This window comes from Asparagus officinalis, chromosome 7, assembly GCF_001876935.1.
Source record: "Asparagus officinalis chromosome 7, Aspof.V1, whole genome shotgun sequence".
Lineage (NCBI taxonomy): Eukaryota > Viridiplantae > Streptophyta > Magnoliopsida > Asparagales > Asparagaceae > Asparagus > Asparagus officinalis.
The window spans coordinates 111283811-111311118 of record NC_033800.1 but is presented as its reverse complement, the minus strand read 5'-3'; positions in this window follow the sequence as shown (position 1 = coordinate 111311118).

Genomic DNA, 27308 nt, shown 5'->3' with positions numbered 1-27308 from the left:
GCAATACGAGACATGGAGACCTGCAAAATAAGTTAAGGGATCAGATCTAAGAAAAAGTTCATCTTTTTTTGCATTTCTCCCCTCCTGAAAGGTGAGCTCGAGGCGCCAAATCTTAATCCTAACCCTCGCATGCGACCCCACAAATTCATAAATTGAATTAAGCATAAAAAATGCTAAAATGGTTGAGGATTTACCTGAGGAAAAGCTCGTGGATCCAATAAAAATCAGATCTTGAAAGAGGCTCGGACCACGCGCTCGAGGGGCCTGAGAGAAATTCTAAATATGGAAGTTTTGAGGGATTTCTCAGTCAAAGATCCAAAGGAAGACTAGATCTAATGCAAATATGAAGTTTTGAGGGAGAACGGACGCTCGAGGGAAGAGAAAAATGAAAGAAAGGGAGAGAGGGGGGGCCGGCCCTAATGAAGAGGAAAAACCCTCTTTTATAATGTTGAACCAAGCCCAGTTGAACCGGACCAGACCAAGTTGAACCGGACCAGACCTGGTTTGAACCAGAATTCAAATTGAAGCTGAATCGCGCATCGAAACAACTTCAAATCGTCAAAGGATTCAGTCCTTGAATTATTCTTGCCTCTCCCACATGTTCGGAAAAATCAGAAGATTTTTTGAGCCGAATTACTGCCTTTTTTGGCTCATTATCAAGCCGGTTCAGCTCATTTGAGCACAGAAAATACTCCAACAAGGTATATGAGTATAAACTATTCCATTACTCCGAAAAGTATACGAGTATAAACTGCTTCTTAATACTCCAATAAGGTATATGAGTATAAACTATTCCCTATTTTTGGTTGAGAAGTTCCTGGAGAATATTTTTTATAAATATTCTTAAGGATAACTCAACAACACAACGCCGGACAACGCGTCGCAATCCCTATTTTTGGTTTGAGAAGTTCCTGGAGAATATTGTTTATAAATATTCTTAAGGATAACTCAACCACACTACGCCGGACAACGCGTTGTGCATAAAGACTCGACGCCACAATCAATGGTCAGCTCAAAGGAATCGACTTCAAGTTCAGAAAATTCCGACAAACGGTCAGACAATAAATGCAGCACCGGAACTCTTACAGACTTTCGACAAAGCACCGAAAAGCCTGGAGAATTGAAGGAGTCAAGAACAGAAGCCATTCCGAGGTCCCGTTATACCGACTGAAGGTAGGGACAATCATATCCAAAGTATCCCAGACTCTTCTATAAAAGAACGAGACTGAAATACTTTGGAGGGGGTATCTGTAGGCATATAAAATTGCTTATAGGTCCCCTAGCATAGCTCGGCACAAACCGACGAACCAACGAGGCGACGAGATCGACGAATCGCACGCAAGCAACGGAATACATCCATTCACGTGCAGAATCAAGCTAATGAGTTGAGGAATCAACGAGTCATCCAACCGAGAGCGGACTCGGACGAATCACGATCGAATCAAGATCAATTTCGGACTCGAACTCAGAAGCGGATTTACTGCCAAATCAGGAATCCAACTTACTGCCAAATCAGATCAACCAATCAGAGTCTCAATCAACCGAATCACGGACAGAACCGGAAACAACGGAAAACGACTCGAAAAAGTCGGAAAACACCGCCCGCGGGGGCTCGGCCAAAGCCAAGCCACCTCAAGGTGGCTCGGCCAATGCCGAGCCACCTTGGGGTGGCTCGGCGGCCGAGCCACCTCGGGGTGGCTCGGTGGCCGAGCCACCTTGGGGTGGTTCGGCCATGAGCCGAGCCACCCCAAGGTGGCTAGGCACAGTGTCGGCCACCCCGAGGTGGCCGACAGTGGCCCGAGGTGGCCGACAGTGGCCAGAGGTGGCCGACATTTCCCTTTTTGCAGCCACTGTCCTGAGAGCCTATAAATAGGCCTAGAGATGTTCATTTTCGGAGGTCGAACTTTCAAGAGCCGAAACTCTGCCGGATTGAAGAGTGAACTCGGAGCTTGAAGACCAGAAGACTTGCACATTCAGATCTGATCCTCGGCGACCATCCACGTCAGAAAAGGCAGGATCTCGAGAGGAAGAAAGAACAGATCTGAGATCTACACGAGACTACACTCCAGATCTAAGCTTGGTCTTAGATCTCGAGATCTGAGCGATTATTCCCTTGGTGGATTAATCCCTCCCGGCTATTATTCCCTTCGTGGAATAATACCCGCATACTCGTGTAGATCCGACCGGATCTAGATCGCGCGGTGGTCCACGGATTAACCCCGGCGTTGGCAAAGAACCCACACAAGCAAGCAACCGCAAAACAGGAGCTTGCGATTTGTTCACAAGAGGAAAGTTGTAATTTTTATTTTTTTCTTTGATTTAGTTGTAACCGGATCTATAAAAGACCGGATCTTTGTAACCCAAGATGACAATCATATCAATGAAAAAGAAAACAGTTTTCCACGCGAACAATTAGATCTTCCGGCATCGATGTCGAGTATACATGATGTATTTCATATTTCGATGCTCAAGAAGCATTTGCATGACGAAGAGCAACAGAGGGTGATTGATTCACTAGAGGTTGAGATTCAGGATGATTTGACTATCGTAGAGATTCCGGTATCTCTCTTGTGAAATCAAATAATAAATAAGTGTATGTACAAGACAGATAGAATAAAGATGATAATGTAATGGACATGATAAAGGAATGAGATATCCAAATAAACATGTTCATGTTCCAACTGAATAAAAGAGAGTGCAACTGATAAACTGAAATAAATGTGAAATATCCCAATACATAGAGTCAAGTGAAATAATGCTAAGGCAAGCATTCAATCTTTACAAAATGTCTGAAATAAACAATATCTAATGTGAAGCACTATTGACTACTAATTGTAGGCGTATAAAATTGCTTATAGGTCCCTTAGCATAGCTCGGCACAAACCGACGAACCAACGAGGCGACGAGGTTGACGAATCGCACGCAAGCAACGGAATACATCCATTCATGTGTGGAATCAAGCCAAGGGTTCGAAGAATCAACGAGTCATCCGAACAAGAGCGGACTCGGACGAATCACAACCGAATCAAGATCGGTTTCGGACTCGAACTCAGAAGTGGATTTACTGCCAAATCAGGATTCGGATCGACTGCCAAATCAGGTCAACAAATCGAGTCCAGACAAATCAACCGCACAACCGAATCACGGACAAAAACGGATACAACGCATGAGCCGAGCCACCTAGGGGTGGCCGGCCACTTGTGGCCGAGCCACCTCAGCCCAGATCTGTGCCTAGGCACAGATCTGGGTGCCTATAAATAGGCCCCGAGCCACCCCAGGGTGGCTCGGCATGAGCCGAGCCACCTAGGGGTGGCCGGCCACTTGTGGCCGAGCCACCTCAGCCCAGATCTGTGCCTGGGCACAGATCTGGGTGCCTATAAATAGGCCATGGGTTGTTCATTTTTAAAGGGTTGGAACTTTGAGAACCGAAACTCTGCCGAATTGAAGATCGAGCTTGGAGTTTTGAAGACTTGAGGACTTGAAGATTCAGATCAGATTCTCGGCGAGCGTCCACGTCACAAAAGGTAGGTGTTCGAGAGGTAAAAATCAGATCTAAGATCTACACGAAACTACACTCCGGATCAAAGCTTGGCCTTTGATCCCGAGATTTGGACGATTATTTCCTTGGTGAACTAATCCTCCCCGGCTATTATTCCCTTCGCGGAATAATACCCGTCGAATCGTGTAGATCCGACCGGATCTAGATCGCGCGGTGGTCAACGGATTAACCCCGGCGTCGGCAAAGAACCCACACAAAGCGAGCGACCGCAAAACAGGAGCTCGCGATTTGTTCAAAAGGAGAAAGTTGTAATTTTTATTTTTTTTTCTTTGATTTCGTTGTAACCGGATCTAAAAAAGACCGGATCTTTTGTAACCGAGAAAAATAGTTATTCAAGATAATAATGAATTCCAATGAAGGTAATTTTCACCGCGAACAATCTGGCGACCACAGTGGGAGCAATTAATGCCAATAAATGGGAAGTTCCTGAAAAAGTACTATCCCTAGTATATTCAGGATAACCCATTTACCGGAAAGTTCCTTGAAGAATATTACACTTAATATTCTAGAGGATAACCCAAAATTATTTTCACCACCAAAATCCTTCACTGATCAATTTCAATTGATAGTGAGTCCACCAAAAATGTCTTTCTGGCCCAAACCACCAGCAATTTCCCCTCATGATTCTTTTCATGAATAAGAGGTCCACTTCCAGTTCAGAGTCCGCTTTCGATAAACGAAAAGACTCCCTTCTTTTTCTCTTCGGTTAAGCCTTCTCATGGTTATAACCAAAGTTGAAATTTCACTTCGATAAACGAAAAACTCATCTTCAGATTAGATAACCAATCCTATAAAATGTAAGTTTATCTAGATCTTCCAGATTCTCGGAGTGGAGATCCCACTTCTAGTTTCTTTTTTGCGCTGGAAATAGAATATAAAATTCTTCCTCCAGAATCAAGGAATAGAATATAAAATTCTTCCTTCCTTATCTGCGCCTGACACGCGCTGCCGGTCAGTTCTTAACCGTTTAAAAAGAACACCCGTTCATATATTCAACATTGTGACAGGTTGTTATTAATAACACCAAAATCCATGCCTTACACGCATAGGGAATTTCATCCTGAATCCTAAGAAAGGATATGCCGACGCCTAACACGCGTCACCGGTTTAGTCTTTTACCGATTAAAAAAGACACCAGAATACCAGTCTGGGGTATTTTATCCCGAAGCCTAAGTAGGTATAAGTCAGCGTCTAATACACGTTGCCGGGTAGCCTATTCCCTTCACAATGGCGAAGCCTATGTATTCGACATCATAGCACAAAGTCTCAGAGAATTCACTCTCTTAGCACAACGTTACATGCGGAACGGATTTAGACAATTCGCATGCTAGCCCGATTCAAACGATAGTCGGTAAAGGCTTATCAAACCCGTTGACGGCTGGGGGTTTGCCAAAAATCCTGTGAGTATTATGGTCAATTATTCCAAACAGAATGAGAAATCATAATAAAGATAAAGATAAAACCATTTCCACTAAGATGATCAAAAGTCAAAATATTCAGTAAATGAAATCATACATCAAGCCCATGGCTAAAAATCTGCTGAATAAACATAGACAGGTTCTCATCATAAGCTTGCCTAAGCTCATCCTGCAATTCAGCTCTGATGGACTCTTCAGTGGTGGCTAAAGTATTCACAGCAATCTCCTCCGTCTCGACCAGCTTCTGCTTCAAGGATTTCAACTCCTCAGATAAGGCAGTGTGGGCTTGCTGATCCTGTACCTTCGTCATTTGAAGGATACTCAAAGTCTCCTCTTCTTCACGAAGTCCTCTTCGGAACTGTTCTATCTTGGTCTCGCAAGAGGCAATAGATAATCCAAGATCGTCAAGTGAAGATGATCTAACAGCAAGGTTGGCCTCAACTCGGTCTACCCGATCCTGCTGCACCTGAATCTCGAGCTCAGCAAGAACTCCAGTATCGCGCCATGTCTGTAAACGAGTATCCAAATTGGCAGCAATGAATGAAGAGGTACCTGTATCCCGGAGCTCACGTAACATCTGAAGCTCGTGCTCCAGGCAATCAAGGTCATCAATTATAGCCTTCGCCAGATCCGGATATCATGCATCCCTTATTGAATTTATTCTAGGATCAAGGAAAGGCTTAAACTGGTGAAGGAAAAGTTCGCCGTGGAAGAGTTTGCCAATCATAGTATTCACGAAGGAGAAGAAGGAGCGGACTTCTATACAGATGACGATCTTCTTAGGGTCGTTGTCTAATAACAACTCCTTAAAAAGGACATGAAGCCGAGAAGAAAGCCCTACACAAAAAGGAGAAATCCGTCAAAAGCCTTGATGAGGAAATAATTAACATTTCTCAGTTGCTTAATTTATACCTTCTTCCCCTTGAGTCACTGGGGGTAGTGGAGGTGTAACTGCTGTGGATGTATCAGCTGATGAAGTTGGTCTCACGGCCGGGCCCTAAAGAGAGGAAAAGGGGGTCTTTTATAGTATTGAACCAGCCTTGAACCAGACCAGACCAGGCTAAATCAGTTCAAACGAGGCTGAACCAGACCAAACCAGTCTGAACCAGACCAAACCAGGATGAACTAGCCTGAACCAGGCTGAACCAGGCTAAACCAATCCTGAACCAATCTTGAACCAGGTTGAACCAGTTCTGAACCAGTTTGAATCAGATTTGAACCAAAATTCAAATTGGAGCTGAACCGAGTGTCGAAACGATTTCAAATTGACCGACGGTTCAGTCCCTTATTTATTCATTCCTCTTCCATATATTCAGAAGGGTCGGAAGATTTTTTTGAGCCTAATTACTGCCTTTTTTTTGGTCATTATCAGGCCGGTTCAGCTCATTCTTAGTACTCCAATAAGGTATACGAGTATAAACTATTCCCTATTTTTGTTGAGAAGTTTCTGGAGAGTATTTTTCTAAAAATATTCTTAAGGATAACTCAACAACACTCCGAAAAGTATAAGAGTATAAACTTCTTCTCAAGACTCCAACAGACATATGAGTATAAACTGTGTCAAATGCCGGACAACGTGTTGCAAATGAAGACTCAACACCAACAATCGATGGTCGGTTCTATGTTGAAACAACAAACACGAGCTAAAGATCAGAAAATTAGGAATTAACTTCAAGTTCAAAATTCCGACAACGGTCAGACAATAAATGTAGCACCAGAACCCTTGCAGACATTCGACAAAGCACCGAATAGCCTGGAGGATTAAAAGAATCGAGAATAGAAGCCATTCCAAGGTCATGTTACACCGACTGAAGGTTGGGACAATCATATCCAAAGTATTCTAGACTCTTCTATAAAAGAATAAGGCTGAAATACTTTGGAGGGGGTATCTGTAGGCGTATAAAACTGCTTATAGGTCCCTTAACACAGCTCGGCACGGTAATTCGACAAACCAACGAACCATCGGACGATATATCCAAGCATGGGCATTAGACCACAACAACGAAGCCAAGTGACACACGACGAAGTGGATTTACTATCAAATCAGGATCCGGATTGCCAAATCAGAGTCCAGATCAACAATGAAGTTCGGATAAACCGCGAAACCGGAAAACGACACAAAATCAAACACCAGGAGGGTTCGGCCTTGACCGAGCCACCTCTGGGTGGCTCGGTGGCCGAGCCACCTAGGTGGCCGAGCCACCTGGGCCGCGCCACCAGATCTGGGCCCAGATCTGAGCCCAGATCTGGTTTGAGGAGCCTATAAATAGACCCCTAGGCTTATTGTTTGGAGGACTAGGAACTTTTGAGGTGAAACTCTGCCGGATTGAGAACTGATCTTCAGAGTTTTGGAGCTTTGAAGACTCGAACTTTTCAGATCTGGTTCTTGGCGATCATCCACGTCAAATAAGGCAGGAGTTCGAGAGAGATCAGATCTGAGATCCACACGGTTATCCTCCGGATCAAAACTTGGTTTTTGATCCCGAGAAGAGTATCGATTTCACTTGGTCGATTTTGATTACTTAGGGCTATTATTTCCTTGGTGAAATAATCCCCTCGGTTGTTATTTCCTTCGCGAAATAACACCCGTCATACCGTGTAGATCCGACCGGATCAAGATCGCGCGGTGGTCCACTGATTAACCCCGGCGCAGGCAAAGAACCCACACAAGCAAGAGACCGCAAAACAGGATCTTGCGATTTGTTCGAGAAAAGGAAAGTTGTAATTTTTCTTTTTTTTCTTTGATTTTGTTGTAACCGGATCTTATAAAAAGACCGGATCTTTTGTAACCGATAAACTGTTGCTTAAGAAAACAATGACGTCAATGAAAACGATTTTCCCCGCGAACAGTCTCCGCCGTGTAGGTTGTCTTAACTGGTAGAAAGTGCGCCGACTTTGGACAAGCCAATAATAAAATCTATAGAAATATCTACCCACTTCTACTCAGGAATGGGTAAAGGTTGTAGGGCACCCGCGGGTCTCTGATGTTCTTCCTTCACTTGCTAGCAGGTAAATCACTTAGCTACATATTTGACAATATCCCTACACATGTCGCTCTACCAAAAATGTCTCTTCTGGTCCTTGTTTATTTTGGTTATGCCTAGATGCACTATGTACCCGAGGCGATGTGCCTCATCAAATAATTCCTTCTTCAATGGTGGAATATCTAGCACCACTAGTCGGCCTTTTATTCAAAGGCCCCCATCTGATCCGATGGTCCAATCCGCCTTGGGGTCTTGAAAATCTCCCCCTTTCGGGTTTGAATCCAGGAGTCCTCTACCTGAGCACTGATCACTCTATCAGTCCACGATAGGTGTGTGGTTCTACTCCCGCCAATTTCCGGCTTAAAGTCAAATTGACTAAGAGTGAGAATATCTCGATACAACGAGCACCTTAAATCTGCAAGCCCGTGACGAAGCTTCCTACTCAACGCATCTGCTACAATGTTCGCCTTTCCCGAATGGTACTGAAGTACGAACTCGTAATCCTTAATGAAGTCTACCTATCGCTGTTGCCTCTGGTTGAGTTCCTTTTAGGAGAAAAGATACTTCAGACTCAGATGATCGGTGAATAACTCGAACTGGACCCCATAAAGATAATGTCTTCATGTTTTCAGTGCGAAGACTACTACTGCTAACTCCAAGTCATGTGTGGGATAATTCTACTCATGAGTCCTCAGTTGCCACGAAATGTAAGCTACTACTCTCTGGGTTTGCATCAAAATACCTCCTAATCCTGACAAAGATGCATCCGTGTAGACAACAAAAGTCTTATCACTGCTCGGGATAGTCAAAACTGGTGCCATAGTTAACTTAGTCTTCAAAGTCTCAAAGACTTCCTAACACTCTGACCTCCAAACAAACTATACACCCTTCTTCGTAAGGGGTGTCACTAGGGTAGTAACCTTTGAAATGTCCTGGATAAACTTCATGTAATAGCCGGCAAGATCCAAGAAGCTACAAACCTCTGTTACGGCCTTCGGCGGCTCCCAATTAAGAACTGCTTCCACTTTGGCTGGATCTAATGGAATACCCTCCTTACTAATAACATGTCCCAAAAATCAGACTTCTGAAAGCCAAAATTCACACTTGCTAAATTTAGCATACAATTGGTGCTCCCGCAAAGTCTGTAATGTTAATCGAAGATGTTGTTCATGCTCGGCTTCCGATCTCGAATAAATGAGGATGTAGTCGATGAAAACGATCACGAACTGGTCCAAGTATGGATGAAAAACCCGGTTCATCAAATCCATGAATACTGCTACGGGTGTATTGGTTAGCCCAAATGGTATAACAAGAAACTCAAAAGACCCATATCGAGTCAGAAAGGCGATCTTAGAAATATCCATCTCTCGAACCCACAACTGGTGATAGCCAGATTAAAGATCAACCTTCGAGAAACACTACGCTCCCTGTAACTGGTCGAATAAGTCTTCAATCCTCGGTAGTGGACACATGTTCCGGATGGTGACCTTATTCAACTTGCGGTAACTGATACATAATCGAAGGCTGTTGTCCTTCTTCTTTACGAAGAGGATCGGTGCTCTCCATGGAGAAAGACTCGCGGTAATCTAGGTATGTCCTTAAAGACATTCAGATACTCTAAGACGACTCTAGTCTCGCACAAATCAGCACCCTGATCTCGAAACATCACCTCCTCGACATATGCCAAAAATAACTCCACAAATCGGTTGCCCTGTGAGGTCGCTATGACTATGTCACGCCCTGTTTCCCAAAATACCCAGGAATCGGAACGTGAACAAGTCTACGACGTATTAGATTGAGAAGAAATATACGCTATTATTTTCTTTTTCTTTTTCTTTTCTTCTCAAACTAATACGCTCAGTGTCAAATACATAAATCTCAATCACAGGTCCCCGATCACAAGAGCACAAATATAAAGACAATCCAGAATAAGAAATAAATATATCATCCATAGTAAATCATCCCAGATATAAAAATATGGGTCAAACATACCATTATTACAAAAAAAGTCCGACTAGGAATAAAAATACATAGTGCATCCAAACCCGCGAAACGGTTCGGTGAGAGGACTACACACAATCTGATTTCGGCCTGGTTCGAACTCAAGAAAAACTCGGGTGACGAAACGATTTCACTAACCAAGTGCGAAACGGTTCACTTTGCCCAACAAACTAACCCCAGTGTTAAACGGTTCACTAGTGTGAGTCTGAAAGATACATCAGCAGTCTTATCCGATCACATGAACCTTGACTCCCCCATCCCAACTCTTCTTGTTTTTCTAAGTTAACAATAATCATCATTAAAAACTCGGGTTCACAGCCTAACCAGTCAACACACTCACACATGTTACTAAGTCTGTTCATGACACATAAGGCTACTAAATCATGAACTACTAAGGTTCTCAACACGTCAACAAATCATAATTATAGTATGGCATGTTAAACATGATTAAGCAGGTTTATGAAGCAGAAATGAGAACTATAATGAACATGAAATGCATAAACAAATACTACAGCATGAATACATACATAAGGAACTTCATCACTACTGGAATATCCAAACTCCTCATGCAAGTTATCTGTACTTAAGTATTCTCTAATATAATAATGTTGTAAAAAGAAAACTATAAACCGATATCGTTTTGCACATGAAATATCACGCTCTACGACGATCGGTCATACTATCATAAATAATAATATTCTTTTCCAAAATTATTCTTTAAAACTATTTCTCATTATAACTAATTTAAAATAAAAAATATTTATGTAATATATATATATTAATTCCTTTTTGCATGAAAAGTAATAATTTTCTATTTTATAAATTTCCCTTAATTAATTTCTTTTCGATAAAATTTTATAAATTCTAATTTTAACACATAACTTGTCATTTCATATCCGCAATTTCTTAAAATACAATTAACAACATTATTAATCTAATTTTCACCGTGTACTCGCAATCATCATTCCACACAGATATTCAAAAAATGTATATTAACCACAATAATAATTTAACTACATATAATAATCATACTAACAACAATATTAACCACAAAATAATTTATCTACATCTAATCTGTTAGACCCTAGAGGGGGGGTGATTAGGGTCTTATGCTAATCTAATCTGATTTTATGCTAATTAAAACTTTATGCTAATCTAATCTGATTTTATGCTAATTAAAACTAATAACAAGTTATCCTAGCAAGTATGAAATACAACAAGATATATGAGCTAGAATAAGCAATATGAACAAAGAGATATATCATAGCAATGAGATATACTATGAGATATATGCAAGGATATACAAATTAACACGAGGGTAAAATAAACATAAACAAAATAAGAGTGATAGTGTGCAAATAAAAAATGCAAACACACAATATGATCATGGAGTTCGGACCTTCCGTCCTACGTCTCCGCTCCCCACTCCCGGGGAGAAATCCACTATCACAACCGGATTTTCTACACTTATCCGAACGACGTTTACACCTCACACTCGGTTTTCTAGCTAACCGAAAACTTTACAACTACACACACTTGCAATCACACTCTACACCCTCTAAGTGTTGGCCTAGTCCGTGTCCTCCTCCTCAAGTGCTCGGATGCGACCTCTCCCTAGGTTCGTCAACCGACGCCACTCCTCTTGGATTCGACCCCGTCTCTCACCAACCACTCCTCTCGGTGTACAAGTGTATTACAAAGTGTATCCTTATAATGAAGCTCACAAATACAAATAATTTGTTCTCTACAATAGATGAGAACACAATGTAGGCTCAATCTCTAAGTTACACTCCCCACAATCCAAATTATACTATGTATGAAATACAATAAGCTCAATGGTTGTGTGCGTAAATAATAAGATACAATAAAACAAACTAAACTCAAATAAATCTAGCTTATAGAAATTAGAATCAAAACAATAAATAGCTAGAATGAGTTTAGGAAAACTTCTCTATAGATCAAGAGTGAGAGAGAGATGAGTTGAATGCCCAAACTTCAATTGATGATCTCCTCAAGTTCTTGTGAAATTGTTTTCACAAAATCAAACTCTCAAATGCTTAAAAGCTTTTTAAACAAACTTAAACCAACCATAAATCCTTGTTAAAACTTTCTTAAACTTGTTTAAAACACCCTCATGGTTGTTGCTGGTAGAAGGGGGTTTGAGGGGTTTATATAGGAAGAGAAACCAACAGCAAAAACTCCAAACAAAAGACCAAAAACCCCAAAGAATCAGAATCTAATTATGTACCAAAAATAGCCATTGAGCAATCGGCGGTCGACCGTGGGAAAATCACGGTCGACCGCGAGCAACACCAGAGGCAAATCTGGCAACAGAAAAACATACGGGGGGGGGGGGGGGGGGGAGCCTCTAAAAAACTTCCTGAGTCTCTGGACTCAGGGGCGGTCGACCGTGGCGGTCGACCGCAAACTGATATATGAAATTAACAGGTTTTAAATAGTTTTTTATTTTAAAACCCTGTTTAAAAATATCAAATAAATTCCAAAAATTATGAAACTTTGAAAGCTGAAGATTATTGCCAGGATCAAAGCTGAAGAACAAAGTAGGCAGGATCAACCTGAGAAATCAGACCGAGCCCGACCTTCTCCTGAGCAATCGGACCAAGCACAATCCCCTTAGTCAGAAGGGGAAGATTCTACGGCCACTGAAGCTAATCCTCTTTAGTAGGATGCCGGGTCTCCAATAACTATCACGTTAACAGTTACCTCTGATAGTCAAACTCGTTAGATAATGGCTCACTTGGCGATGTGCTATGTCTACTCTTTTTTCCCCATGCACTTATTCAAGACTGGGGGTTAGTTTATTTGTAGTACATTGGATTATGAATAATAAATTTTCTGAGTTGTCATGTTCAATAAAATACCTTTGTCAACCACAAAATCCACAAAACTATCTTGTTAACAGTTACCTCTGATAGTCAAACTCATCAGATAATGGCCTACCTGGTGATGTGACTGTATTCCGACTTCATGGATAGTGCCCCACTAGGTGATGTGCCTTGTCTACCTCTTTTTTATTCCCCTGCTAAGTCTTAATCAAGACTGGGGGTTGATTACTTGGAATCCACTGAATTAAGAGTAACGAATCTTTCACATCGTCGAGTTAACATTACACTTCTGACGATCATAATCCCCACAGAATATGCATTCAGTTTGCATCACTCCAAATTCTTGTCACGTTAACAATACACCTCTGACAAAACCCACTTATCAATCCTCGTCAATAGGATGATAAGTCCCCAAAGTTGCTCCAATTGCAACACAAATCCTGTCACGTTAATACTACACCTCTGACAAAACCCACTTATCAATCCTCGTCAATAGGATGATAAGTCCCCAAAGTTGCTCCAATTGCAACACAAATCCTGTCACGTTAACACTACACCTCTGACAAAATCAACTTATCGACTCTTTCCAATAGAGCGATAAGTTCTCAAAATTGCTTCCATAGCAATATCTTTCTTGTCACGTTAACACTACACCTCTGACAAAATCCGCTTATCGACTCTCTTCAATGGAGCGATAGGTCCAAAAACCCGCCAAGTTAACATCACACCTCTGACGACCAAATCAACTTATCGACTCTCTTCAATAGAGCGATAGGTCCATAAAATACTGTTAGGTTAACATCACACCTTTAACAGTCAACCCCCCAATGAACTTGTTAATTCTTTTTCAAGAAGAATAGCAAGTTTTCATTATAAAATCCCCAGTGGATTAAAGATTTTCTGGAATTATCCTAGTGATAGTGAAGAAAATTTCTGAATTTCACTCTAAGTGAAAATTCACGCCAAGTTAATACTACACCTCTGGCACTTCCAATTTTCCTTTCAGTGTTTCAAGTAAAAATATAACACAGGAAAAAATAGTGACCAAGCCTACGTATTCAATATCGTAGCAGGTCGTTATTGATAACGCTGAAATCCATGCCTTACACGCATGGGGAATTTTATCCTGAATCCTAAGTAGGGATAAGTCAATGTCTAACACACGTTGCCGGTTAGTCTTTTACCGTGAAAAGGACATCAAATTCCCGAAAATAGCAAAGCCTACGTATTCAATATCATAGCAGGTCGTTATTGATAACGCTGAAATCCATGCCTCACACACATGGGGGACTTTATCTCGATCCCTAATTAGAGATAAGTCTGCATCTAACACATGCTGCCGGGTAGCCTATTCCCGCAATAATAGCAAAGCCTACGTATTCAATATCGTAGCATGTCGTTATTGATAACGCTGAAATCCATGCCTCACACACATGGGGGACTTTATCCTGAATCCTAAGTAGGGATAAGTCAATGTCTAACACACGTTGCCGGTTAGTCTTTTACCGTGAAAAGGACATCAAAATCCATGCCTCACACGCATGGGGGACTTTATCTCGATCCCTAATTAGAGATAAGCCTACGCCTAATACGCGTTGCCGGTTAGTCTTTTCCCGTGAAAATGACAAAGTCTATGTATTCAAAATCATAGCATCAAGTCTAAGAGGATTCATTCTCTTAGCACAACGTTACATGTGGAATGGACTTAGACAATCCACATGCTAGCCCGACTCAAACGGTAGTCGGTAAAGGCTTATCAAATCCCTTGATGGCTGAGGGTTTGCCAAAAACCCTACGTACGTTTGCAGGCCCATCAGCTTAATGGATGTGAGTCGAGACTTAAAACAGATGCGCCAAAGACAAGTCTCAAAGACTTAGTCAAAAATGCACGGAAGCCACTTCCATGTCTCAAGACAAAACGCCGAGGTCAGACCCGCGTTGCAAAAATCATGACGCCAAGGTCACACCCGGGTTCCAACTTTAGAAATGCAGATGTCAGACCCGCGTTACAAAAATCATGACGCCGAGGTCACACCCGGGAAAATCCCTTCAACCAAGCTGCCTTCGAAGCAAGTGCAGAGAACAACTCCTTTGTGACAAGGAATCAACAGCTCCTAGATCAGAGTTGAGATCCAAAGTATTCCGAAAATTCGTCCCAATCAACCGCGAACTTTCGAAAACTTTGGAGGGAAAATTGTAGGCTGTCTAAAACTCACAATAGATAGTTAATCCCCCATCAAACACCGATGATGGAAGTTACAATCTGACGACTTCCAGAAGGCTACAATTTGAGGACTTTCACGTAAAAGGCTACAATCTGACGACCTTCACGACAACTGATGAAAGCTCTAATTCAACAGCATTCACAATCAACATCGGGAGTTACAATCTGACGACTCTCATATTCTCAAGGAGGACGATCTGTGCAAAGCTCTAGCAAAAGAGACTACAAATTGACGGTGTCTTCATATTAGAATGCAGATATCTCTCAAACCGTAAGGAATTAGGCGAAACAGAGGAAGCAAACCGAAGCTTTTGGCTAGGTTCGGATGGCCCCATCTCGTCGAGATAGCCGATTTTCATATATAATTCGTCCAATTCTGACTTACGGTTTGAAAGTTATGACCTGTTCTTCGTAGCAAGTTATGTTCTGAAGTCCGTCTGCAAGACTGGACTTCGTCAGAACATCGAACTTAGCCTGAAGCTCGTTCGCCTCTGCATTATAGAGTCAAAACGCACAGGTCGAACCAGCGTTATAACCTCAAAACGCAGAGATTATCCTTGTGATATAACATCAAAACACAGAGTTACGGCCCAACTCTGAGTTTTCAGCCTAAAACGCAGAGTTCACCTCTAAAATGGCCCATCTGTGCTTTTTCAGCCTAAAACAGGCTCAACTCTGCGTTTTCAGCCTAAAACGCAGAGTTCATCTCTAAAACAGCACGACCTGTGCGTTTCAGCTTAAAACAGGCTCAACTCTGCGTTTTCAGCCTAAAACGCAGAGTTCATCTCTAAAATAACACGACCTATGCGTTTTCAGCCTAAAACAGGCCCAACTCTGCGTTTTCAGCCTAAAACGTAGAGTTCATCTCTAAAACGCATGCGGCCTCTGTGTTTCAACTCCCAGCGAGCGCCCAACTCTGCGTCTCATCTTTAAGACACAGAGTTAAGGTCTGAACGCAAGACGCCCTTGCGTTTTTAACTCCCAACAAGCGCCCAACTCAGCGTCTCATCAATAAGACGCAGAGTTAAGGTCCAGAACGCCCAGATTGGTGTTTTGACTCGTTCAAAGCACTAACAGAACGGTTTCAAAACCGTTTTCCCCACGATTTAGGGACCTGTTTAAGAGGGGACGGTTACACCCCACTCAGCCCATTGAGGAGCAAATTAAGGGGGCAGTTACACCCCCTTAATCCCCTATAAATACAAGAAACTCAATTGAGTTAGGGGATCGGATTTTCTCTCATCAACAAAGGGAAATTCGGTCAAGGGCTGGCTTTTTGGACCTGAGGATTGGCAGCAAAGAAGAGCATTCGTTCTTCGACTGGAGCTTTAGAGGTCGACAACAGGAGCTTCTTTATCCTTAGCTTATGAACCGAACTTTCGGTTTAAATCAACTCTTTCATAGAGATAAACTCGATCTGGGTTATCAACTCGTTCAGAGTTTCCAACTTGCTCTGCCAGTTCTTCTAAAACTCGCTCTGAGTTATTAACTCGTTAAGAGTTATTTTTAATACTTGCCACGCAAGTTCTCCACAGCGTCAAATCGTGAGGAGAAGACTACATTCCTGTGAATTAAGACGGTCGGATCGTTAACGGAGAACAAGTTCAACACAAGCAGTCGAAGGAGGCACTCCATCGCCACCAAGAAGAACCCAGTTTTAAACAAAGGGGAGAATCAAATTCATTCTCCTTTCTTTTGTAAATCGGAATCCAAATTGTAATTGATTTTGAGAGGAATACAAGTCAATTTTTCTTTCATTGTCTTTTTACTGCAAAATTTCTAACAAACAAAAGATGGCGACTCCGCTGGGGAATAGCTTCTCTGATGAAGAAGTGGTGGCGCAATCCGACGTCAACCTCGCTGGAACAACGGTCGAAACTCTCGTGGTAGAGTTTGATCAAGCCAAGTTTGAGAAGGCCCTCTCCTTCGGATCCCTTAGCCCCAAGGCTATGCGCAAGATCCACAAAGTTTCCGAGGAGACTAAAGCTCCAGTTGTGGCCAACTCATCTAAAGACTATATCCCATGGGGGTTGCACTGTTCATACAGTCCCCTCTCTAAAGGAGAAAACTCGACTTCGGCACAACTCCAAAAAAGCTGATTCTCCAATCAACGCGAACTCCGCGTTTGCGAGCCTCAACATGAGCTCTGCATAAGCCAAGCTAAACGCAACCCTCAGGTGTGCGTTTCCCAGATAGAACGCAGCCTTCAGAGGCGCGTTCTAACATCAAAACGCAGACCTCAAGACTACGTTGATCTGGCTGAACGCAACCCTCAAGAGTGCGTCCCAGAACCAAAACGCGGCCTTCAGAGGCGTGTTCTAACATCAAAACGCAGACCTCAAGACTGCGTCCCAGAACCAAAACGCAACTCTCAGGAGTGCATTCCAACATTTAAACGCAGACATCAAACCTGCGTTGATCTGGCTGAACGCAACTCTCAAGAGTGCGTCCCAGAACCAAAACGCAACTCTCAGGAGTGCGTTTCTCAAACTGAACGCAACTCTCAGGAGTACGTTTCAGAATCCGAACGCAGATCGCAGGACTGCGTTTCACTAGCAAAACGCAGACTTTGGTCTTGCGTTAATCAAGCTAAACATGACCCTCGTGTTCCTTCTTTGGAACACGATGTGATTCGTCGTGTTCAAAATGATCAACATGGATTTAAAATTCATGTTTACCAAGAACCAGTCCCATCCTTCAACGGACAGGGGGTTCCATCTTTACCCTCACGCTCCGTGAGAGGTTCATCCCAAGTCTCTAACTTGCGGGAATTGCTGTCGATGTTCAACCGACCGACGAATGTCGTTTTGCTCAATAATCGACGACATCATCACATGAAGAAGACTTTAGAGGTTGAATACCTTGGAGTCACTTCTAACATGGTTGGTAGAGGGAGATCATCAACCCTTAGTTCTGACGAGTCAGAGACAGATCATTCTCCAAGCGTCAGAGAAATCGCTAACGAGTTTGAAGGAGTCTACCAACGCACTCGGACACGAACAGGAGCCATTCCCCCTGTCAACTATCGGAGTTTAGCCAGAGGAACTAATTCCGATGACGAACACTCAGCCATTGCGGAGTCCCAATCATCAAGCTCTTTCATTGGGCATGAGAGCTTCGCCCACATGGCAGAACATTCTTAAGATCTTTCAAAGAGGGTTGATGAGCAGGAGGCCATGCTCAAATCACAGCAGGAGGCCATCAATGAACTCATGGCCATGTTGACTCAAATCGTCGCAGACAAGGCCAAATCTCAAGAGACAGATTCGCCGCTTAGGCAAGAATCTTCCCAGAGAGGAAAAGCATCTTCATCCCGACCTCACACAAGCAAAGGGAAGGGAAAAGTGGTTGATGATGCGGCTTCTGACCAAGAAGCCCACAGCCTGGAATCTTCCTCTGATGAAGGAAGAGAGACCGAGAACGAGCAGAATCTTTAGTCTGCCAAAATGGAAGAATTTGAAGCCCGCCTCAAAGCCATTGCTAACAGAAGCGAGCTCCAAGATGAGGGAGTTATCAGACCCTATCCTGCCGAATGGGATGCAGCCCCTTATCCTCCAAAATTTGAGGTCCCGACGCTACAAACTTTTGACGGCACGGGATCACCGAACCAACATATTTATCATTTCAAGTCACAGACTGGAAATGTAATATCAAACGATGCCATACTGGCTCGATTGTTCATTGGCACCCTCAAGGGAATTGCCTTTGAATGGTTCAGGAAACTGCCTGCGGGCTGTATCCAAAAGTGGGCGGATCTAGAGAGACTCTTCCTGTCAAGATTCTTTGAAGAGGATACAGAAGTCTCCATCCATACCCTTCTCGCTACTAAGCAGAAGAAGAGGGAATCAGTCAAAGCCTTCGTCAAAAGGTTTCGAAATATGGCTTTGCGTTGTCCGACAGGTATGACACAGTCTACCCTAGTACAAACCTGTCGACACAATTTGCAAACCGACCTCCTAGCTCGAATAGGAGTTGCAGAATGCCGTTCTTGGAGACAACTAATCTCTCAAGGCGAGCAGGCTCAAAAAATCATTGCCAGGATCAAAGCTGAAGAACAAAGTAGGCAGGATCAGCCCGAGCAATCAGACCAAGCCCAATCATCTCCAGAGCAATCGGACCAAGTCCAATCTCATCAGTCAGAAGGGGAAGATACTACGGCCACCGGAGTCAATCCTCTTTAGGCGATGTGCCTTGTCTACCTCTTTTTATTCCCCTGCTAAGTCTTAATCAAGACTGGGGGTTGATTACTTGGAATCCACTGGATTAAGAGTAACGAATCTTTCACATCGTCGAGTTAACATTACACTTCTGACGATCATCATCCCCACAGAGTATGCATTCAGTTTGCATCACTCCAAATTCTTGTCACGTTAACAATACACCTCTGACAAAACCCACTTATCAATCCTCGTCAATAGGATGATAAGTCCCCAAAGTTGCTCCAATCGCAACACAAATTCTTGTCACGTTAACAATACACCTCTGACAAAACCCACTTATCAATCCTCGTCAATAGGATGATAAGTCCCCAAAGTTGCTCCAATCGCAACACAAATTCTTGTCACGTTAACAATACACCTCTGACAAAACCCACTTATCAATCCTCGTCAATAGGATGATAAGTCCCCAAAGTTGCTCCAATCGCAACACAAATTCTTGTCACGTTAACAATACACCTCTGACAAAACCCACTTATCAATCCTCGTCAATAGGATGATAAGTCCCCAAAGTTGCTCCAATCGCAACACAAATTCTTGTCACGTTAACAATACACCTCTGACAAAACCCACTTATCAATCCTCGTCAATAGGATGATAAGTCCACAAAGTTGCTCCAATCGCAACACAAATTCTTGTCACGTTAACAATACACCTCTGACAAAACCCACTTATCAATCCTCGTCAATAGGATGATAAGTCCACAAAGTTGCTCCAATCGCAACACAAATCATGTCACGTTAACAGTTGCTCCAATTGCAACACAAATCCTGTCACGTTAACACTACACCTCTGACAAAAATCCACTTATCGACTCTCTTCAATAGACAATCGCAACACAAAACCCGCCAAGTTAACATCACACCTCTGACGACCAAATCAACTTATCGACTCTCTTCAATAGAGCGATAGGTCCATAAAATACTGTTAGGTTAACATCACACCTCTAACAGTCAACCCCCCAATAAACTTGTTAATTCTTTTTCAACAAGAATAGCAAGTTTTCATTATAAAATCCCCAGTGGATTAAAGATTTTCTGGAATTATCCTAGTGATAGTGAAGAAAATTTCTGAATTTCACTCTAAGTGAAAATTCACGCCAAGTTTCACGCCAAGTTAATAATACACCTCTGGCACTTCCAATTTTCCTTTCAGTGTTTCAAGTAAAAATATAACACAGGAAAAAATAGTGACCAAGCCTACGTATTCAATATCGTAGCAGGTCGTTATTGATAACGCTGAAATCCATGCCTCACACACATGGGAGACTTTATCTCGATCCCTAATTAGAGATAAGTTTGCATCTAACACATGCTGCCGGGTAGCCTATTCCCGTAATAATAGCAAAGCCTACGTATTCAATATCGTAGCAGGTCGTTATTGATAACGCTGAAATCCATGCCTCACACACATGGGGGACTTTATATCGATCCTTAATTAGAGATAAGTCTGCATCTAACACATGCTGCCGGGTAGCCTATTTCCGCAATAGTAGCAAAGCTTACGTATTCAATATCGCAGCAGGTCGTTATTAATAACGCCAAAATCCATGCCTTACACGCATGGGGAATTTTATCCTGAATTTTAAGTAGGGATAAGTCAATGTCTAACACACGTTGCCGGTTAGTCTTTTACCGTGAAAAGGACATCAAAATCCATGCCTCACACGCATGGGGGACTTTATCTCTATCCCTAATTAGAGATAAGCCTACGTCTAATACGTGTTGCCGGTTAGTCTTTTCCCGTGAAAATGACAAAGTCTATGTATTCAAAATCATAGCATCAAGTCTAAGAGGATTCATTCTCTTAGCACAACGTTACATGTGGAACGAACTTAGACAATCCACATGCTAGCCCGACTCAAACGGTAGTTGGTAAAGGCTTATCAAATCCGTTGATGGCTGAGGGTTTGCCAAAAATCCTACGCACGTTTGCAGGCTCATCAGCTTAATGGATGTGAGTCGAGACTTAAAACAGATACGCCAAAGACAAGTCTCAAAGACTTAGTCAAAAATGCACGGAAGCCACTTCCATGTCTCAAATTCAAAACTCCGAGGTCAGACCCGCGTTACAAAAATCACGACGCCGAGGTCACACCCGGGTTACAACTCCTTTGTGATAAGGAATCAACAGCTCCAAGATCAGAGTTGAGATCCAAAGTATTCCGAAAATTCGTCCCAGTCAACCGCGAACTTTCGAAAACTTTGGAGGGGGTTCTGTAGGCTGTCTAAAAATCACAATAGATAGTTGATCCCCCATCAAACACCGATGATGGAAGTTACAATCTGACGACTTCCAGTAGGCTACAATTTGAGGACCTTCACGACAACTGATGAAAACTCCAATTCAATAGCCTTCACAATCAACATCGGGAGTTACAATCTGACGACTCTCATATTTTCAAGGAGCCAAGACGAAGATTACAAGAGGACGATCTGTGCAAAGCTCTAGCAAAAGAGACTACAAATTGACGGTCTCTTCATATTAGAATGCAGATATCTCTCAAACCGTAAGGAATTTGGCGAAACAGAGGAAGAAAACCAAAGCCTTCGTCTTGGTTCGGATGGCCCCGTCTTGTCGAGATAGCCGATTTTCATATATAATTCGTCCAATTCCGACTTACGGTTTGAAAGTTATGACCTGTTCTTCGTAGCAAATTATGTTCTGAAGTCCGTCTGCAAGACCGGACTTCGTCAGAATATTGGACTTAGCTTGAAGCTCGCCAAGCCCGTCTAAGGTTCACCTCTGCATTACAGAGTCAAAACGCACAGGTCGAACCAGCGTTATAACCTCAAAACGCAGAGGTTATCCTAGTGATATAACATCAAAACGCAGAGTTACGGCCCAACTCTGCGTTTTCAGCCTAAAACACAGAGTTCACCTCTAAAACGGCCCAACTGTGCTTTTTCAGCCTAAAACAGGCTCAACTCTGTGTTTTCAGTCTAAAACGCAGAGTTCATCTCTAAAACAGCACGATCTGTGCGTTTTCATCCTAAAACAGGCTCAACTCTGCGTTTTCAGCCTAAAACGCAGAGTTCATCTCTAAAACAGCACGACCTGTGCGTTTTCAGCCTAAAACAGGCCCAACTCTGCATTTTCAGCCTAAAACGCAGAGTTCATCTCTAAAATGCATGCGGCCTGTGCGTTTCAACTCCCAGCGAGCGCCCAACTCTGCGTCTCATCTTTAAGACGCAGAGTTACGGTCCGAACGCAAGCGGCCCTTGCGTTTTCAACTCCCAACAAGCGCCCAACTCTGCGTCTCATCAATAAGACACAGAGTTAAGGTCCAGAACGCCCAGATTGGTGTTTTGACTCGTTCAAAGCACTAACAGAACGGTTTCAAAACCGTTTTCCCCATGATTTAGGGAGCTGTTTAAGAGGGGACTGTTACACCCCACTCAGCCCATTGAGGAGCAAATTAAGGGGGCAGTTACACCCCCTTAATCCCCTATAAACACCCCACTCAGCCCATTGAGGAGCAAATTAAGGGGGCAGTTACACCCCCTTAATCCCCTATAAATACGTGAAACTCAATTGAGTTAGGGGATCGGATTTTCTTTCATCAACAAAGGGAAATTCGGTCAAGGGCTGGCTTTTTGGACCTGAGGATTGGCAGCAAAGAAGAGCATTCGTTCTTCAACTGGAGCTTAAGAGGTCGACAACATGAGCTTCTTTATCCTTGGCTTATGAACCAAACTTTCGGTTTAAATCAACTCTTTCATAGAGATAAACTCGATCCGAGTTATCAACTCGTTCAGAGTTTCCAACTTGCTCTGCCAGTTCTTCTAAAACTCGCTCTGAGTTATTAACTCGTTAAGAGTTATTTTTAAGACTTGCCACGCAAATTCTCCACAGCGTCAAATCGTGAGGAGAAGACTACGTTCCGGTGAATCAAGACGGTCGGATCGTCAACAGAGAGCAAGTTCGACACAAGCAATCGAAGGAGGCACTCCATCGCCACCAAGAAGAACCCAGTTTTAAACAAAGGGGAGAATCAAATTCATTCTCCTCTCTTTTGTAAACCGGAATCCAAATTGTAATTGATTTTGAGAGGAATACAAGTCAATTTTTCTTTCATTGTCTTTTTACTGCAAAATTTCCAACAAACAAAAGATGGCGACTCCACTGGGGAATAGCTTCTCTAATGAAGAAGTGGTGGCGCAATCCGACGTCAACCTCGCTGGAACAACGGTCGAAACCTCGTGGTAGAGTTTGATCAAGCCAAGTTTGAGAAGGCCCTCTCCTCCGGATCCCTTAGCCCCAAGGCTATGCGCAAGATCCACAAAGTTTCCGAGGAGACTAAATCTCCAGTTGTGGCCAACTCATCTAAAGACTATCTCCAATGGGGGTTGCACTGTTCATACAGTCCCCTCTCTAAAGGAGAAGACTCGACTTCGGCACAACTCCAAAAAAGCCGATTCTCCAATCAACGCGAACTCCGCGTTTGCGAGCCTCAACATGAGCTCTGCATAAGCCAAGCTAAATGCAACCCTCAGGTGTGCATTTCCCAGATAGAACGCAGCCTTCAGAGGCGCGTTCTAACATCCAAACGCAGACCTCAAAACTACGTTGATCTGGCTGAACGCAACCCTCAAGAGTGCGTCCCAGAACTAAAACGCGGCCTTCAGAGGCGCGTTCTAACATCAAAACGCAGACCTCAAGACTGGGTCCCAAAACCAAAACGCAACTCTAAGGAGTGCGTTCCAACATTTAAACACAGACATCAAACCTGCGTTGATCTGGCTGAACGCAACTCTCAAAAGTGCGTCCCAGAACCAAAACACAACTCTCAGGAGTGCGTTTCACAAACTAAATGCAACTCTCAGGAGTGCGTTTCAGAATCCGAACGCAGATCGCAGGACTGCATTTCACTTGCAAAACGCAAACTTTAGTCTTGCGTTAATCAAGCTAAACACGACCCTCGTGTTCCTTCTTTGGAACACGATGTGATTCGTCGTGTTCAAAATGATCAACATGGATTTAAAATTCATGTTTACCAAGAACCAGTCCCATCCTTTAACGGACAGGGGGTTCCATCTTTACCCTCACGCTCCGTGAGAGGTTCATCCCAAGTCTCTGACTTGCGGGAATTGCTGTCGATGTTCAACCGACCGACGAATGTCGTTTTGCTCAATAATCGACGACATCCTCACAGGAAGAAGACTTTAGAGGATGAATACCTTGGAGTCACTTCTAACATGGTTGGTAGAGGAAGATCATCAACCCTTAGTTCTGACGAGTCAGAGACAGATCGTTCTCCAAGCGTCAGAGAAATCACTAACGAGTTTGAAGGAGTCTACCAACGCACTCGGACGCGAACAGGAGCCATTCCCCCTGTCAACTATCGGAGTTTAGCCAGAGGAACTAATTCCGATGACGAACACTCAGCCATTGCGGAGTCCCAATCATCAAGCTCTTTCGTTGGGCATGAGAGCTTCGCCCACATGGCAGAACATTCTGAAGATCTTTCAAAGAGGGTTGATGAGCAGGAGGCCCTGCTCAAATCACAGCAGGAGGCCATCAATGAACTCATGGCCATGTTGACTTAAATCGTCGCAGAAAAGGCCAAATCTCAGGAGACAGATTCGCCGCTTAGGCAAGAATTTTCCCGGAGAGGAAAAGCATCTTCATCCCGACCTCACACAAGCAAAGGGAAGGGAAAAGTGATTGATGATGCGGCTTCTGACCAAGAAGCCCACAGCCTGGAATCTTCCTCTGATGAAGGAAGAGAGACTGAGAACGAGCAGAATCTTCAGTCTGCCAAAATGGAAGAATTGGAAGCCCGCCTTAAAGCCATTGCTAACAGAAGCGAGCTCCAAGATGAGGGAGTTATCAGACCCTATCCTGCCGAATGGGATGCAGCCCCTTATCCTCCAAAGTTCGAGGTCCCGACGCTACAAACTTTTGACGGCACGGGATCACCGAACCAACATATTTATCATTTCAAGTCACAGACTGGAAATGTAATATCAAACGATGCCATACTGGCTAGATTGTTCATTAGCACCCTCAAGGGATTGCCTTTGAATGGTTCAGGAAACTTCCCGTGGGATGTATCCAAAAGTGGACAGATCTAGAGAGACTCTTCCTATCAAGATTCTTTGAAGAGGATACAGAAGCCTCCATTCATACCCTTCTCGCCACCAAGCAGAAGAAGAGGGAGTCCGTCAAAGCCTATGTCAAAAGATTCCGATCCATGGCTCTCCGGTGTTCGTCAGGTATGACACAATCTACCTTAGTAGAGACCTGTCGACACAACTTGCAAACCGACCTCCTAGCCCGAATAGGAGTTGCAGAATGCCGTTCTTGGAGACAACTAATCTCTCAAGGCGAGCAGGCTCAAAAAATCATTGCCAGGATCAAAGCTGAAGAACAAAGTAGGCAGGATCAACCTGAGCAATCGGACCAAGCCCAACCTTCTCCAGAGCAATCGGACCAAGTCCAATCTCCTCAGTCAGAAGGGGAAGATACTACGGCCACTGAAGCTAATCCTCCAATAACTATCACGTTAACAGTTACCTCTGATAGTCAAACTCGTTAGATAATGGCTCACTAGGCGATGTGCTATATCTACTCTTTTTTCCCCATGCACTTATTCAAGACTGGGGGTTAGTTTATTTGTAGTCCATTGGATTATGAATAATAAATTTTTTGAGTGGTCATGTTCAATAAACTACCTTTGTCAACCACAAAATCCACAAAACTATCATGTTAACAGTTACCTCTGATAGTCAAACTCATCAGATAATGGCCTATCTGGTGATGTGACTCTATTCCGACTTCTTGGATAGTGCCCCACTAGGTGATGTGCCTTATCTACCTCTTTTTTATTCCCCTGCTAAGTCTTAATCAAGACTGGGGGTTGATTACTTGGAATCCACTGGATTAAGATTAACGAATCTTTCACATCGTCGAGTTAACATTACACTTCTGACGATCATAATTCCCACAGAATATGCATTCAGTTTGCGTCACTCCTAATTTGTCACGTTAACAATACACCTCTGACAAAACCCACTTATCAATCCTCGTCAATAGGATGATAAGTCCCCAAAGTTGCTCCAATCGCAACACAAATTCTTGTCACGTTAACAATACACTTCTGACAAAACCCACTTATCAATCCTCATCAATAGGATGATAAGTCCACAAAGTTGCTCCAATCACAATACAAATTCTTGTCACGTTAATAATACACCTCTGACAAAACCCACTTATCAATCCTCGTCAATAGGATGATAAGTCCACAAAGTTGCTCCAATCGCAACACAAATCTTGTCACGTTAACACCACACCTCTGACAAAATCAACTTATCAATCCTCTTCAATAGGATGATAAGTCTTCAAAGTTGCTCCAATTGCAACACAAAACCCGTCAAGTTAACATCACACCTCTGATGACCAAATCAACTTATGACTCTCTTCAACAGAGCGATAGGTCCATAAAATACTATTAGGTTAACATCACACCTCTAACAGTCAACCCCCCAATGAACTTGTTAATTCTTTTTCAACAAGAATAGCAAGTTTTCATTATAAAATCCCCAGTGGATTAAAGATTTTATGGAATTATCCTAGTGATAGTGAAGAAAATTTCTGAATTTCACTCTAAGTGAAAATTCACGCCAAGTTTCACGCCAAGTTAATACTACACCTCTGGCACTTCCAATTTTCCTTTCAGTGTTTCAAGTAAAAATATAACACAGGAAAAAATAGTGACCAAGCCTACGTATTCAGTATCGTAGCAGGTCGTTATTGATAACGCTGAAATCCATGCCTCACACACATGGGAGACTTTATCTCGATCCCTAATTAGAGATAAGTTGGCATCTAACACATACTGCCGGGTAGCCTATTCCCGCAATAATAGCAAAGCCTACGTATTCAATATCGTAGCAGGTCGTTATTGATAACGCTGAAATCCATGCCTCACACACATGGGGGACTTTATCTCGATCCCTAATTAGAGATAAGTCTGTATCTAACACATGCTGCCGGGTAGCCTATTCCCGCAATAATAGCAAAGCCTACGTATTCAATATCGTAGCAGGTCGTTATT